Source organism: Poecile atricapillus, chromosome Z (genome assembly GCF_030490865.1).
Source record: "Poecile atricapillus isolate bPoeAtr1 chromosome Z, bPoeAtr1.hap1, whole genome shotgun sequence".
Classification (NCBI taxonomy): domain Eukaryota; kingdom Metazoa; phylum Chordata; class Aves; order Passeriformes; family Paridae; genus Poecile; species Poecile atricapillus.
Genome location: NC_081289.1, coordinates 82047285 through 82059624, shown reverse-complemented (window position 1 = coordinate 82059624; position 12340 = coordinate 82047285). Strand labels below are relative to the sequence as shown.

Sequence of the window (12340 nt, the reverse complement as noted above, 5' to 3'; positions counted from 1 at the left end):
CCTTAAATATATATAAATGTATATATGCATGCATGTATCATTGTCCTGACTGTTCATGTCTTTCCTTGAAATATGTCTCCTTTTCCTTAATATAAGCTTAAGGAACACTGGCAGAGTTGACAAACTCAATACAGATAAATGCAGCTTATGCAGCTCTAGTTGCAGATTTTTTTTAGAGTTTGAAAACTTAGCATAGTCCAACTTGATATTTAACTAGGTGAAACTGCATACATTCAATTTACCAAACAACTGGAAGCAACCCCATGTTTGTCACTCCTTCCTCATTGTTGAGATCACTTCCTTGTTAATCTATAAAATTAATTTTCTGTTCTGAGGGCTGCAGTATGTTGCAATAATTTATTAAGGGTAGTAAAATTGTAGTTTACTACACTAGGGGAGTCCTTACAGTGAGCACAAGGTTTTGTATGTGATTCGCACAAAAAAGTGACAGAATTTGAAAGATAGGCTGCAATATTTTCATTATGGGTTTTGATTACATTACAAAATTTGTGAACCAGGAAAAATATGAGGATGATGGAAAAAATTAATCACCTCATCAGGAACCTAAAAGGAACTGTACTGGGTATATAAAAAGTTTGTCTGGCCTTGCCTTCAAGAAGGGCCAAAAGAGGTGGCCAGATATGATACTTCTCCCAGAAATTCTCACATTTACAACTCAAGAGCTTCCCTAACCAAGCACAGGGCATTCTTTGCTATTTGGTAATCTTCAGGGGACTTTTCTTTTGCAAAATCATATTGAACTTTGATAGTTCAGAGGAATTATCAGTGCAAGGAACTCTACTATAACATTGTAGGATTCAAGTAATAAAATGCCAGATTGCCCAGCTGAAAAAGCTGTCAGACTTGTGTTTCCTATTTGGTTTCCTTACAGTAGAAGCAAGAACAAGAACTATCAGGAAACAAAACATGGAACACTTCCAAACAGTTATGATTTCACCTACAGTGGTTTTAAGTCTGCAACAAACTCAACCCTCCCAATTCTATATTTCTGAAATGAACCTCATGAAGAAAAGAAAGACAGTTTAAAGTTTCTGTATTTAAACTGGTGACAGTTTAAATGCACCCTCTGTTGCAGTATAGGGCACCTGAAGATGTCCCTGCTTATAGGAGACAGAGGTTAGACTGTATGACCTTTAAAAGATGCTTCCAACCCAAGCCATCCTATGATTCCATGGCTTATAATGAGCTACTGAGAAAAAATAATCTCATGATCTCCTATGTCTCCTAAGTAGTGGTTTAGATTTGTCAATTTTGTTTTCCTGGTCAATGCACTAAATAAATGTTGTGGTTTTAAGGCAGTAACTAAAAAATTACTAGAAAACTTACTTATTTCTTGCTGTGAGATATGGATTAGAACAAGAGCAAAACAGGCTTAAAACTTAAAAGGAATAAAGAAAGTTTATTAACAAAACTACAAGAATAAGAACACCAGAATAAACCTCTAGAAAACTCTTTTATCCCCCACTACCCACTATTCCTTTGTTCACATGACAGCATAGAGACAAAAAACTTTGGAACTTTGGGGTTTGAAACAGTCTCAATTCCTGCTAGAGTCTTTTCATCAGCCTTTGTAGAGAAACAGAAGTCTTTTTCTGCTAATCTATGGAGTTTCTCACAAGAAAACTGTTTCTGTTATAGTTTTCCATTTCTCTGATGCCAGCTGCCCGGAAATCCTGCCATCAGATTTTCTCCTCCCATTTCACATCACTCTGAGGTGTGTATGGGTCAATGAGTCTAGGGATGTCATTTTTAAGGATGAGTTATTCAAAGGCAAAAATTTTTCTCATCTGTCTCTGTGAGCTTCTCTGGGAAACAGTTTTCTCATTGCCCTCAAGGCCTCAAATCTTTGCTTCACTCTGTTCTAGCACCTCACTGTATCACAATTACTCTCTCTTTTGCTCAAAATCCACACTTCGAACACTCCATTCCTCCCAATATACTCTGTCATGAATTAAAGGAGTTTTTCAAAACATTATTGTCCATCTCCATAACTTTAACAGAAAAATATTTCAGCTTATAAAGCATCTCCTTATTCTCTCTTCTCCATTTAAAACTTAACTCTTTTCTTCACTTTTTCATGTTGATTCTCTCTCTCTCTCTCTCTCTGTCTCTCTGGGAAAAAGGAGTAATCTGTATGTTTTATCCAGGTACTAAAAGAATTAAGGTCTTGGAAAAGTTGCAAGTGTTCATGGTGTCAGGTTTCAGTCCAGCAGCAGAAACTGAAAACTAAGCTAGGCTGGCCGGCTCTGCTTCTCCCCCCTCCGCCCTCTGCGGCCTTGTCCGGCCTGGAGCGGGGGGAGGAGGCCGAGACAGAGCCTTGTTACCTTGTCAGAAGCCGGAAACCAAAGAGAAAAAGAGAACTCTGGCTTTACATCTTAAGGTGGTGTTCACAAGTTGATCTCACTTTTCAATAGTCAAAACTGCTGTCAATTCTTAGAAATGACTGATAATTGGTCAAGAGAAAAGACTCCCATCAGTCACCAGCAGCTTCAACTTCCTTAGCTCTCAAAACTATCTTAAAGGTAAAGTCACCCCATGACACTACACCCAAACCTACTGCAACCTTAGCAAGCTGTTTTCTGCTGTCCACCGCACAGGACTGTGTATCCAGTCAGCCTGTGCATGCTTCTTCAGAAATGAGAACTGCAACACTTGCCACATTTGTGTGCCTGAAAGGACTGGAAAAGTGGTGATAGATACTAAATTTTAGAGCACAGGATGAAACTGCCTAAAAAAAAAAAAAAAAAAAAAAGAAAAAAGAAAAAAAAGAATACTATTTTTCAGTACGAAGTGCATCCTATCCATCAGCACCATTCATATACATGATACACCTCTTTTGGAAATCATGGGAAGAGGATGTCTGCCAGCCTATGCATTTGAGAGCACTAATGACAGCACTAAAAGCCATGTAGCCTCTTGGTAGTCCAAGACTGGGAGGATGAGCAGCTTTGAAGAAGTGGAAGCGACTGTGAATATGAACAAGATGAGCAGGAGCCTTGGACCATGACATGCTGTCACACTTTCAACAGCTCATCTAACAGCAAGTTGAAGATTGAGGTTGATTCAAATATTTTCAAATATGGCATTATACCTTCACTAATGAAGTGACAGTTGCCATGGTTACTTTCTTATCCCTGTGTAATGCCTATTGATTATGAATGGTTTGACACTGCCTACTACAACCTCTTTTACCAGGGTGGGAAGAAGCAATGGAAAACCTTCTATACAATTTCAACAACTGCTCATGGAGCATAGTGAAAAATTCTTGAAAAATGCCTTTCTATTATAAAGGGTTTTTTTTTATTTAAACTTAGGAAAAGTTAGGAAGAGCAATGGACAAGCACTTCGAAAATCTACATTCTGAATTAATCAAAAACTCACTTAAAGGCAACAAAGCAGAAGTATAGGCCCTATGAAATTCCTTCCTTCCTTCCTTCCTTCCTTCCTTCCTTCCTTCCTTCCTTCCTTCCTTCCTTCCTTCCTTCCCTCCTTCCCTCCTTCCCTCCTTCCCTTCCTTCCTTCCTTCCTTCCTTCCTTCCTTCCTTCCTTCCTTCCTTCCTTCCTTCCTTCCTTCCTTCCTTCCTTCCTTCCTTCCTTCCTTCCGCCACTTCCTTCCGCCACTTCCTTCCGCCACTTCCTTCCGCCACTTCCTTCCTTCCTTCCTTCCTTCCTTCCTTCCTTCCTTCCTTCCTTCCTTCCTTCCTTCCTTCCTTCCTTCCTTCCTTCCTTCCTTCCTTCCTTCCTTCCTTCCTTCCTTCCTTCCTTCCTTCCTTCCTTCCTTCCGCCCTTCCTTCCGCCCTTCCTTCCTTCCGCCCTTCCTTCCTTCCTTCCGCCCTTCCTTCCTTCCTTCCTTCCGCCCTTCCTTCCTTCCGCCCTTCCTTCCTTCCTTCCTTCCGCCACTTCCTTCCTTCCTTCCTTCCGCCACTTCCTTCCTTCCTTCCTTCCGCCACTTCCTTCCTTCCGCCACTTCCTTCCTTCCGCCACTTCCTTCCTTCCTTCCGCCACTTCCTTCCGCCACTTCCTTCCTTCCTTCCTTCCTTCCGCCACTTCCTTCCTTCCTTCCTTCCTTCCTTCCTTCCTTCCTTCCTTCCTTCCTTCCTTCCTTCCTTCCTTCCTTCCTTCCTTCCTTCCTTCCTTCCTTCCTTCCTTCCTTCCTTCCTTCCTTCCTTCCTTCCTTCCTTCCTTCCGCCACTTCCTTCCTTCCTTCCTTCCTTCCTTCCTTCCTTCCTTCCTTCCTTCCGCCACTTCCTTCCTTCCGCCACTTCCTTCCTTCCTTCCTTCCTTCCTTCCTTCCTTCCTTCCTTCCTTCCTTCCTTCCTTCCTTCCTTCCTTCCTTCCTTCCTTCCTTCCTTCCTTCCTTCCTTCCTTCCTTCCTTCCTTCCTTCCTTCCTTCCTTCCTTCCTTCCTTCCTTCCTTCCTTCCGCCACTTCCTTCCGCCACTTCCTTCCGCCACTTCCTTCCTTCCTTCCTTCCTTCCTTCCGCCACTTCCTTCCTTCCTTCCTTCCTTCCTTCCTTCCTTCCTTCCTTCCTTCCTTCCTTCCTTCCTTCCTTCCTTCCTTCCTTCCTTCCTTCCTTCCTTCCTTCCTTCCTTCCTTCCTTCCTTCCTTCCTTCCTTCCTTCCGCCACTTCCTTCCTTCCTTCCTTCCTTCCGCCACTTCCTTCCTTCCTTCCTTCCTTCCGCCACTTCCTTCCTTCCTTCCTTCCTTCCTTCCGCCACTTCCTTCCTTCCTTCCTTCCTTCCTTCCTTCCTTCCTTCCTTCCTTCCTTCCTTCCTTCCTTCCTTCCTTCCTTCCTTCCTTCCTTCCTTCCTTCCTTCCTTCCTTCCTTCCTTCCTTCCTTCCTTCCTTCCTTCCTTCCTTCCTTCCTTCCTTCCGCCACTTCCTTCCGCCACTTCCTTCCTTCCTTCCTTCCTTCCTTCCTTCCTTCCTTCCTTCCTTCCTTCCTTCCTTCCTTCCTTCCTTCCTTCCTTCCTTCCTTCCTTCCTTCCTTCCTTCCTTCCTTCCTTCCTTCCTTCCTTCCTTCCTTCCTTCCTTCCTTCCTTCCTTCCTTCCTTCCTTCCTTCCTTCCGCCACTTCCTTCCGCCACTTCCTTCCTTCCTTCCGCCACTTCCTTCCTTCCTTCCTTCCGCCACTTCCTTCCTTCCTTCCGCCACTTCCTTCCTTCCTTCCTTCCGCCACTTCCTTCCGCCACTTCCTTCCTTCCTTCCTTCCTTCCTTCCTTCCTTCCTTCCTTCCTTCCTTCCTTCCTTCCTTCCTTCCTTCCTTCCTTCCTTCCTTCCTTCCTTCCTTCCTTCCTTCCTTCCTTCCTTCCTTCCTTCCTTCCTTCCTTCCTTCCTTCCTTCCTTCCTTCCGCCACTTCCTTCCTTCCTTCCGCCACTTCCTTCCTTCCTTCCTTCCTTCCTTCCTTCCTTCCTTCCTTCCTTCCTTCCTTCCTTCCTTCCTTCCTTCCTTCCTTCCTTCCTTCCTTCCTTCCTTCCTTCCTTCCTTCCTTCCTTCCTTCCTTCCTTCCTTCCTTCCGCCACTTCCTTCCGCCACTTCCTTCCTTCCGCCACTTCCTTCCTTCCGCCACTTCCTTCCTTCCGCCACTTCCTTCCTTCCGCCACTTCCTTCCGCCACTTCCTTCCTTCCTTCCTTCCTTCCTTCCTTCCTTCCTTCCTTCCTTCCTTCCTTCCTTCCTTCCTTCCTTCCTTCCTTCCTTCCTTCCTTCCTTCCTTCCTTCCTTCCTTCCTTCCTTCCTTCCTTCCTTCCTTCCTTCCTTCCTTCCTTCCTTCCTTCCTTCCTTCCTTCCGCCACTTCCTTCCTTCCTTCCTTCCTTCCTTCCTTCCTTCCTTCCTTCCTTCCTTCCTTCCTTCCTTCCTTCCTTCCTTCCTTCCTTCCTTCCTTCCTTCCTTCCTTCCTTCCTTCCTTCCTTCCTTCCTTCCTTCCTTCCTTCCTTCCTTCCTTCCTTCCTTCCTTCCTTCCTTCCTTCCTTCCTTCCTTCCTTCCTTCCTTCCGCCACTTCCTTCCTTCCTTCCGCCACTTCCTTCCTTCCTTCCTTCCTTCCTTCCTTCCTTCCTTCCTTCCTTCCTTCCTTCCTTCCTTCCTTCCTTCCTTCCTTCCTTCCTTCCTTCCTTCCTTCCTTCCTTCCTTCCTTCCTTCCTTCCTTCCTTCCTTCCTTCCTTCCTTCCTTCCTTCCTTCCTTCCTTCCTTCCTTCCTTCCTTCCTTCCTTCCTTCCTTCCGCCACTTCCTTCCGCCACTTCCTTCCGCCACTTCCTTCCTTCCTTCCGCCACTTCCTTCCTTCCTTCCGCCACTTCCTTCCTTCCGCCACTTCCTTCCTTCCGCCACTTCCTTCCTTCCTTCCGCCACTTCCTTCCTTCCTTCCGCCACTTCCTTCCTTCCTTCCTTCCTTCCTCCCTCCCTCCCTCCTTCCCTCCCTCCCTCCCCCCCTCCCTCCCCCCCTCTTCCCCCTCCCTTCCTCTTTTGCCTGCCTGCCTTCCCTGATACTAGAGATGACAAGTCTGAGCAATGAAAAATGTAAAATCAAATAGAAATTAAGAAAACTGGAAATTATTACATAATTTTAATGCTTTGAAGTATATTGCCGAATGTGGCTTTGCAGAAAATATCTATATGATTTAACTGGAAAATAAAGGATGAACTATGTTTTCATAATGTATCAGAATGTCTGTATTCTCACCACTGCGTTGGTCCATATTATTCCTTTTTCATTCTTTTTTTCCTATTTTTTTTAATAAGTAAGAAATTCCCTAAAATAAGCAATTGAATAATAAAGCTTTAATTATCTTCTGAGTTTACCTATAAATATTTACTATGTGTCTTCTCCTTAGGCAGTTAAGCTGCAAATGATAATGCAACTTTAATTACTTTTAGCACTTCTTAGCTAAACATGAAGATCTACTGCAAAACCTGAAAGATCTTTATAAACATTTTTTCCCAGATGACTGGAGAAAGTCTGCTGCTTCACATAATTTCAACAATTTTTATGAGACCTAAATTAGTAAAATATTTACAGGCTATTGCTTAAGAAGTCATCATTTAAACTTAGCAATGTAAATATAAAAATGCCACAAAAACATTTATTTTTCAAATAAGGTTGAATAACAGTGTTCCAAATCCTGCTGGCCCTGTTTTCAATTGATTTTGACAGCTGCAGTAAAAAAAACCAAAAAACCAGAACAACAACCACAACAAAAACACCAAAAAAAAAAAAAAAAAAAAAAAAAAAAAAAAAAAAAAAGAGAGTTTGGTAGCAAGATTTTGTGGCCAAAATGAAAAATAACAAACCAAACAAAACAGATTTCTCTCATGAGGTTCAAAGAAGAAAATACTACCACCAAGAACATGGAATCAATGAAACATAACAAAACCACTGATTCCTGACTGGAAAGGTTAGATGTGCAGAATTTAACAGGATCAGATACTGAAGACCAGAAAGCTGGTAGCTCCACATCCATGAGATCGAAATGGAAAAAAAATGTTTGTTTATTGGCAGTTTGTAGAAAAAGGAAGTAAAAAACACATCAAAATATATTTTTTTGTTGATTTATATTTTTTGATCTGTTGATCCTTGTGGCAAGGAAAATTTTGAAATTAAAGGATACTTTCTACAAGAAAAGCACATGTCCCATCAAGCATAACAAATACATCACTGCTTCAAAATCATAGAAGACTACCCTCTCTAACCTTTGCACTAAATCTCAGGGTTTTGACAAACTTTCACATACATATTTAAGATACCTTGTGTTATAATAAAATGAAAAAAGGGGCATTTTATCATAGCTTAGGCTATTAATGTTATGCAGGGAACACGGCAAATCCCAGAAAAGTCCCAAAATTAAAAGAATAAAGAAAAATATGAGCCTACTTACTTCCACATAAGAAAATTATTTAGAGGCACAGTTGTAAAATATTGAATGAGTGCTACATTGGAAACTGTGCAGTCACAACTCACATATGGGAGTTTGCTTCTGCAAATTTCTTCAAAGGAAAACAGCTAATTTGGACATGTGCAGCACAGTGCAAGCAATCTAAATTATACAAGTGAAGATGCACTTGTTATTACCTTATTCAGATCTTAATTTTTTATTTCGGTTTTTAATTATGCTCGTGCATTTTGTCCTAATAGTATTTGTAAAAAATCTTGAAGGCAAGGACTTATTTTTCTCCTAATTACAAAAAAGAAAAGCTACTGAAGCACTATTAAGACTAGCATATTATATCCATTGTGTGTGATGAATATTGTGAATACTGTCCATAACTCTTAGTTCAGAAGTAGCCAACATCTGGTTCTTGATTTCTAGATGCATGTTGCCATTTCACGATGAAAGCATTCCTCCAATTTCTTTGATTCTCTTGGATACATAATATTTGTCTTATGATTAGAGATAAAGACTTTAGCATCTATCTTACAGGTAAGGGAAGACATGCAACTACATGTTTAGATATATATTCTCACTTGGAATCAAAACCCTGTCCTCAGCATCATTTCCTGAGCACAGAAGCATGTTTGGAATGTCCTGCACTTGCATTTTGTGGGTTTATTTGTTTCTTGAGAACATCAGATAGTAGTAGGTGTAGGCAGACTATTCAGCATGTTCTGTTGTGACTAGGAATTGCATACTTCTAACATAATTAATATTTTTGGAGACTGGAACTAGGTGATCTTTAAGGTCTCTTCTAAGCCAAACCATTCTATGATTCCATATTAAAGAAATTTATATGAAGGAAGATGAAAATAGGTAGTTAAAATTTTATAACTAAATATCCAAGGCATTCTTCATGAAGTTCTATTTTGGTAACATGAAGTTTTAATCTTTATATTAATTCTGGCACTTTTACAATTATGATATCTGATTCAGGTAAGTTGTACTGCATACTGCACGAAAATTATGCCAGCTCAAGATTCATTCAATAAATGAAGCTCATCTCTTTACAATTATCTGGGGAAAAAAATCAAGTTGTTCTGTTACATTTTTAAAACTGTTTGTGAAATTATGAAAGGTTAGCAGACAAAATAAAACCATTTATATTACTATTAATAAAACCATTTCTGTTACTATTCATTTTGTGTATTTTCATATTAGGACCAGTCACGAGTGGGTTTTCACAGGGCTCCATCCACAGCCCTGTGCTCTTCAATATCCTCATAAATGACTTGGACACAGGACTGGAAGAGATACTGAGTTAGTTCACAGATGATACAAAGTGGGAGGAGCTGTTGACTCCCTCAGAGGCAGGGAGGCCCTGCAGAGAGACTTCAGCAAATTACAGCACTGAGCAATCCCCAACCATATGAAGTTCAACAAGGGAAAGTGCCAGATTCTGCACCTGGGATGGGGCAACCCTGCACGTATGGACAGTCTGGGGAATGAGATGCTGGAAAGCAGCTCCATGGAAAGGGACCTGGGGGGTCCTGGTCAGTGGCAAGTTGAACATGAGCCAGCAGTGCCCTGGCAGTCAGGAGGGCCAGTTGTGTCCTAGGATGAAAACTTGAATATTAATTAACCCAAAGTCTGTTTATCCAATGAATGCTTCTGACTTGGCTCCTGTCAAGGCTAAATTTTGAGAAGGTAGTTTCTATATATAGGAGGACAGCCAGCCAACAGAACATGTTTGCTGAAAGGCTGGCAAACAGAACAAGTACAGAGTGAAGATTCTTTTTAAGGAAATTCAATGCCTATCTCTGAATGATTACACTAGAGGTAGAGTAAAGTACCTCTTAGCTTTCATAGTTTTTTCAACCTTTCACACTTCTCTAACCAACATTCACTTTTGAGAAGGAAGAACTGACTACTCTAAGAGATAACTAATTCCTGACTCTCCCACTGCCCTTTCTTGAGCCTTCTACTGTTGAGGAAAATTCCCTTAGCTAAGTAAACTATAACAATCACCATGCAAAGCAACATGACCAGTAACAGAGCAATTCTGGAACAGTAAAAAAGGGCATGAGAGAGCAAACTTACATATTTAGGGCTCCAGACAGGGTAATGAGAAGTGTGCATATTGCTCAAATTAAATTTGGCAAGACCTATTTACTTATGTTTATGCTACACTAAAACCTTGTTTTAATCATATTCTTTTACAGTGATGACCTAGTCACAATTAAAGAGTATAAATACTTTCTGAGAAGATCACAGACCACACTGCCAAAGGAATTGACACCAATTACTAAAAGCAGATTTTTGCTGGGCTAGCTGTCTTTCAGCTATGGTATTTTTCTGAAACTATCAGAATAGGGTATGAGAGATGAGAATTTACTTAAGGGTACCCAGGACAAATCCAGAGGACTAGGAAGAATATATGTATGGCAGAAAAGAAGGTACAATTAAAAATGGGCATCTGTGTATAATGACAAGTAAAAAACCCTCCAATTATACACTACAGTTTTCCAAGAAAATATTTATCTGCAAACAGATTGTCTTTGCAGCTACCAAATGTTTTCTTTTAGTCATGTATGGTAAAACTCAACGTTGTTATTCTGCTCTTGGGAAAGAAAAAATACACAGGAGTCTCCTTTAGTGTGGGTAGCAACAAACTCTGCTCCTAGGACAGAAAAAAATAGTAAAACTTGCTACAACCTAAGTTTAGCAAGATGTTTCACAGAATTTACAGAATTTGTTCTAATAGCTGTTGTAGAATAATATGGTGGCCTTCTATAATGGAGTGACTATTAGAAAAAAAGGGAAGAGCAACTGATGTCATCTATCTTGAATTCTCCAAGGCCTTTGGCATAGATAAACTGTTGCTTGGTGGCTACACCTTCCCTCTGGTTTTGGATGAGAGAAACCCTGACATATTAATTGCCAGAAGAAAACAGAAAAAATGATGTATGTATGTCTGTGCAACTTAAGGAGGCAACATTGCCAAAAGACCTTCCTAAAACATAGCGTCTTGTAAGCCAGAATTTGGTGCAGGTATAATTCAAGACCTCCTCCATGTTTCAAAAGTAAGATATCATCATGAAACTGATTGCAGACAAATTTACTAATGTGAAAAATATTGTTTCCCAGAGCAGCCACTTTCGTGGTTACAGTAACAGAAGCAGCTCCCAGGAATTTTGTATGAAGATAGTCAGTTGAGTTAGCATCAAGATTCAAGATTTATGTGATACTAGGCCTTACCACTGCAAACTGCCTTTGACTGCATCTTATAAGCACAATATACCCAGAAGACATTAACAACTGTGTAAATATACTACCACCACCTTTAATTTCAGAAGACAAATATTCAGTCAAAGAAGTCAGAGACCTTTAGTCAAGTTATGTGTTGCGTAATTATAGGCAATGTTACAAACTGAAGAAATCACCATATTTTCTCTCTAGAACCTTAAATCATAAACATAGCTGTATGGAGACGCCTTATACAATTACAGCCACCATAAACTGCAGGTGACAGCCCTTTTTACTCTCTAAAGCAGCTTCTTTCCAACCTGATCTCACCCTCACTGTACAGGATATTTCATATACATTATAAATAAGTTAACAGAAAGAAGGAGCCATCTCTGTGCATTTATATGAGAGAAAAATTAAAGAGTGCAACTAAGGTCTTGAATATCATCAGACCTTATCTAAATTCATACAGATCTTAGTGAAGCTAACATTGTTTCATTAAAAAGGACAGAAATATTTGCAGAAATTTCCAGATTATAAATACTTAATATTTATTATAATTTTCTCAAGAAAGGAATATATCTCTATAACACAAATATCAAGAAATGATTTGCACTAGGTTATAAAACTCATTTTCTTTTTACAAAATACTGTGAAGCCAAGACAAATATTCTAAGCTTCCCACAGAGTATCCTATTATTATTACAGTATTGGTCTAAACTGCTGCAGCTTTATTTTGGGAACATTGTTGTAGTTGAAATTGTTCTGACAGAGGAGGCCGACTGAAACTTCCTGTTTTGCACAAGACAGATCTTTTCTTTCAAGCACGTTTCAGTTGTAAGTAGCATAGGAAATATCAAAACAGAGTCATTAACTCCAAATTGTCCAGCACACAGAGCACCCTGTGCAGGCTTTACAGCCACCAAATACACTGCAAAACACAGGGACCAAAGCTGTGCTCATCACCAGGGGTTCAGCAGAGGGTACAGCCTGCGTCCACAGGTGATCATTCTCTGCAAGCAGGCAATCATTGCACCTGAGCAGTCCCAGCCCTCCCTGGGACCGAATGTTCAGTACCCCCAGCCAAAATCCAGCATGGGGACACAGTGCTCCAACAGTGCTTAGTCACAAAGCCAGTGATATTAATTTCTTTTTCTAAGTTTTACATACTTTTATCCCCCTCAGACTGTTAAGCATCTGCAAAGCTTT

The 12340-nt window shown here is 40.7% G+C and overlaps 1 protein-coding gene across 1 annotated transcript in view; it reads right to left on the bottom strand.

Moving 5' to 3' along the window:
* Nucleotides 1–12340, bottom strand: part of ADGRV1 (adhesion G protein-coupled receptor V1) — a 255005-nt gene that overhangs the window by 42166 nt on the left and 200499 nt on the right. The gene's annotated exons all lie outside the window — the stretch shown is intronic.